At 38.2% G+C, this 5,000-nt stretch overlaps 2 non-coding genes across 2 annotated transcripts; both read left to right on the forward strand.

Moving 5' to 3' along the window:
• Positions 1–57: 57 nt before the first annotated feature.
• LOC123735469 (5S ribosomal RNA) lies at positions 58–176 on the forward strand. The gene has a single exon (XR_006765551.2). It is a non-coding gene; the product is annotated as a 5S ribosomal RNA (ribosomal RNA).
• A 409-nt stretch (positions 177–585) lies between these two features.
• Positions 586–704, forward strand: LOC145868870 (5S ribosomal RNA). Its single transcript, XR_014384865.1, has one exon. It is a non-coding gene; the product is annotated as a 5S ribosomal RNA (ribosomal RNA).
• The last annotated feature ends 4,296 nt before the right edge of the window (positions 705–5,000 follow it).

A 5,000-nucleotide genomic window follows, 5' to 3' on the forward strand; every position in this document is an offset into this window, starting at 1 on the left:
TGTCTGTTTTATCAGACTCACTTTGACTATATATGTTGTAGCAAGAGATTGTTTCTCGCTTACGGCCATATCAGCCTGGGTACGCCCGATCTCGTCTGATCTCGGAAGCTAAGCAGGGTCGGGCCTGGTTAGTACTTGGATGGGAGACCGCCTGGAAATACCAGGTGCTGTAAGCATTTTGTCCACGAGGGTGTGCTCTTGCACTATTTCATCAGCAACACTGCGTTGTAGTAAGCATTTAATGATGAATTGACTAAATGCAGCTTCCTGCCTTTTTAATAGGATCAAATTTCCTTGTGTTTTCAATTAGCATCTGCCTTGTATTTATGAGACAAACAAGAATATTGTTGCTGAATGCAGCTTGTGTGTGCTTTGTGCTCCTTGGCCCTGTTCAAATGATGAAAGGAAATAAAGTTTGTATTTTATCCAACTACCTGTGCTAAAAAGTGATGGGAACAGTGTTTGTAATTTCTTCTACTTTTTCAGTGACACAAAGTTCAAGCTGCTTATCTAATTGGTGAAAATGCAATGTCTGTTTATCACACTCACTTTGACTATATATGTTGTAGCAAGAGATTGTTTCTCGCTTACGGCCATATCAGCCTGGGTACGCCCGATCTCGTCTGATCTCGGAAGCTAAGCAGGGTCGGGCCTGGTTAGTACTTGGATGGGAGACCGACTGGGAATACCAGGTGCTGTAAGCATTTTGTCCACGAGGGTGTGCTCTTGCACTATTTCATCAGCAACACTGCCTTGTAGTAAGCATTTAATGATGAATTGACTAAATGCAGCTTCCTGCCTTTTTAATAGGATCAAATTTCCTTGTGTTTTCAATTAGCATCTGCCTTGTATTTATAAGACAAACAAGAATATTGTTGCTGAATGCAGCTTGTGTGTGCTTTGTGCTCCTTGGCCCTGTTCAAATGATGAAAGGAAATAAAGTTTGTATTTTATCCAACTACCTGTGCTAAAAAGTGATGGGAACAGTGTTTGTAATTTCTTCTACTTTTTCAGTGACACAAAGTTCAAGCTGCTTATCTAATTGTTGAAAATGCAATGTCTGTTTATCACACTCACTTTGACTATATATGTTGTAGCAAGAGATTGTTTCTCGCTTACGGCCATACCAGCCTGGGGGCGCTAATCCTTGATTGGAGAAGTGACGACAGGTGCGAGTAATTGAGCTGTGAGTGTTTGCTTGAGAGTGTTTGCTCGAGAGCTATTTTCGTTTCTTTTTTGGATTTTGCAATATAATTTATTGTTTTTTCATTTGGATAGTTTTTAGTTTTGTTTAGTTTTCCCCCCCTGCAGTTTTGCTGCCTGGGGGAGGTTTTTTCGCTCTCATTTTTGATTTACAATGACGGACAACATGGCAACGACAAACGGAATGGACAAGGACAACGAAAATGCGCAACGGAAGGAAAACGAAAAAGGAGGAATGAAATATGGAAAAGAATACACGGTGGCAATTGAGTTGGTGGGAGAAGAAAAGGTGACGACGATGGAATTACTACGTGCAATTAAGGAGACGTGTGGAGAGGTGGTGGGATGCCGAATGAAAGGAGATAAGAAATATGAAATTACGATGAGAAACGGAAAAGGTAAAGAACGGCTAATGGACGGTATACGGATAAAGGACAACAAGATACTGGCGAGAGATGTGAATATTAATGAATTGGTGGTGTCTTTTATGAATCTACCGGTATATATAGAAGATAAAGTTATACTGGACAAGTTGAGAAGCTGGGGAGTAACGGCCGTATCGGAGATAAGGAGGAGAGTTTGGCCTGGAACGGAGGTGGTTGACGGAACAAGGTTCTGTAAAGTTAAATTTACGGAAAAAGTCACATCATTGCCATATTCCACAAAAATTGAGACGCTGGAGGGAGCTGAATACTTTAGGGTGATCCATGACAAGCAGGTCAGAGTTTGTCGATTGTGCATACAACCGGGGCACATAGTTAAAGATTGCCCTGAATTCAAGTGTTTCAAGTGCGGCAATCAAGGCCATTATGCGAGAGAGTGTGTCGGAGAGAAGGAAAGGAATGTTTGTGGAAGATGCAGAAAGAGATTGGCGGAGTGCAACTGTGGAGAAGTTATGACGGGAGAGGGGAGTCAAGTACTATTCGAGGAAGCAGTTGTATCGTCGCAAGAAGGAGAAGAAGATGGAGGAGAGGATGTGGTGGAAGGTGGAGAGACGGAGGAAGGAAGAAGGGAGAAGAAGGAAGACCAGAAGATTAATGAAATTGGGAGCAGTATGGATTCGGAAATAAGAAGATGGAGTTTTCAGGAGGAGAGGGGAAGTGGACTGGGGGGAAGCACGGGGGACTCACGGGTTTTGGGGGAAAGCACAGCACAAACAAGTACCTCGGGGGGTGAAGAAATGGAGAGGGTTTTAAGTTTATTGACAATAACGGAGACGGGTATGAACACGGGGAACACAACGACGACTACACGAGAGACGGAGATGAACATTCCAGAAACGGCGGAGAACATGGGGAGCACAACGAACATTCCAGAATCGGCGATGAACGCGGGGAGCACAACGAGCATTCCAGAATCGGCGATGAACACGGGGAGCACAACGGACGAGGGTGTAAAGAAGAAAAGTTGGCTGGATGAAATGGACTTGGAGGAGATATCGGACTCGGATGATGGGGAAAAGTTTGAAAGAATGAGAGGAGGATACAGGAAGAGGAAAGCAGCGGAGGGGGGGGAGAGAAAGGGTGGAAGAGGAAAGAAACTGGATAAAAGGTAGAGGATAATGAAATTATATTTTATAATTTTATTATTTATTAGTATGGTAACAATAATGTCGATAAATGCGAATGGGTTAAGAACAATAGGAAAATTTAATAGAATAGTACACATAAAGAATTCTGATATTTTATGTATTCAAGAGACGCACTGGGATAATATGTGTGTTTTAGAAGTTCAGAAAATATGGAGGGATTTTATTTATGTAAACAATGGTAGGGGGAATTCATGTGGGGTTGCAATTTTAATAAGGAAGGATGTAGTAGAAAATGTGAAGAAGATATATAATGATAATAATGGGAGGATTTTAATTTTAGATTTTGAATATATGAGTAGGGTTTTTAGGATTATAAATATTTATGCGCCGAATAATGAAATAGAGAGAAGGAATTTATTTTTAGAATTAGCGAAATGGTGCAAGGGAAACTGTATTTTAGTTGGGGATTTTAATGTAAAAATGGATAGACTAGATATGACAAGGGGAGCTATTTTTAGAAGTGACGTATCTAGGGGGGTTTTAAGGAAGATGATGGTTGAAAACAATTTAATTGATATATGGAGGGAGGAGAATCCTAATAAGAGAGAATTTTCTAGAAGGCAGGTGGTTTTAGGGGAATTGAAACAGACACGGATAGATTTGGTTTTAGTAAATGAAGGGTTAAGGAATTTTATGAAGGATATTAAATATATTTTTACAACTTTTAGTGATCATGCTGGGTTAACATTTTCGGTGGGGTTAGATAAGGAAAGGAAAGGGGGGGGAATATGGTGTATGAATGCAGGGTATCTAGGTGATGAGGAATACGGGAAACAACTTAAATCTTTGATAGAACATGAAATGGAGGATAAGCAAAAAGGGAATGATAAGTGCAAGTGGTGGGAAAATGTTAAAGAAAAAATAAAAGTTTTTAGTATTAGATATGCAAGGAAGCAGAGGAGTAGGATGACAAGAGCAGAAAATTATTTAAGAACAAAATTGAATGAAGAAATGAAGAAATGTGATAGTGATCCTGATTATACTATTGAAAAGTTTTTAGATTTAAAAGAAAAATTGAGCAAATGTGAAATAGATAAGTGTAAGGGTGCAATTATAAGAAGTAGGGCAAAATATGTTTTAGAAGGGGAGAAATGTACGTCGTTTTTTCTTGGTTTAGAGAAAACTAAACAGATGAAATCATATATTAGTGAGATTGAAAATGTAAAGGGTGAAGTAGTAAATGATTATGTGGAGATATTAGAAACGGTACAGAATTTTTATAAGGATTTATTTAAGAAAGGGGAGGTGGATGAGGGGTGTGTAAAAGAGATTTTAAGTAGTGTTGATGTGCAAATTGGTGTTGAGGATAAGCAAATGTGTGATAGGAAGATAACAATGGATGAAGTGAAAGATGCAATTAAGGGTTTACAAATAAATAAAAGTCCTGGAGTAGATGGACTAATTGCAGAGTTTTATAAAATGTATGAAAGTATTTTAGCACCTATTTTATTAGAAGTATATCAATATATGGAAGACAATAATACTGTTTCAGATTCCATGGTGACAGGGCTGATATCGATTTTATATAAAAATAAGGGGAGTAAATTGAAATTAGAAAATTATAGGCCAATTAGTTTATTAAACTCAGATTATAAGATTTTAGCTAAGATACTGGCAAATAGGATGAAGATGGTTTTAAATGATATTATAGCACCTACACAAAATTATACTGTGCCTGGAAGAGATATAGCAGATACCATAACTACACTTAGAGATGTGATAAATAAAATGAATAGCGATAAGATAGGGGGAATTGTTTTAAGTATAGATTTTAATAAAGCTTTTGACAGGGTGGAACATGATTTTATGTTTAGGGTACTGGAAAAGTATGGGTTTGGAAATGGAATTATAAGATGGATAAAATTATTATATAGAAAGGCTAAAAGTAGGGTTAAATGTAATGGGATTTTAACAGATTCTTTTATTCTTGAGAGATCAGTGAGACAGGGGTGCCCTTTATCAGCTTTATTGTTTGTTTTATCGGTAGAACCCTTAGCGGCATACCTTAAAAAATATCATTTTATAAATTGTGTAGAGACTCCGCAAGGAGGTTTTAGTTTAATTCATCAATATGCAGACGATACCACAATTACAGTCAGAGATGAGGGAAGTGTTAAAAGGGTGATGGAGTGTTTTAAAGTATATGAGAAAGCCTCAGGAGCTAAAGTGAATATGGAGAAGTCAGTAATAATGTATGTTGGGAAGA

Source organism: Salmo salar, unplaced genomic scaffold (genome assembly GCF_965601325.2).
Source record: "Salmo salar unplaced genomic scaffold, fSalSal1 ptg000293l, whole genome shotgun sequence".
NCBI lineage: Eukaryota > Metazoa > Chordata > Actinopteri > Salmoniformes > Salmonidae > Salmo > Salmo salar.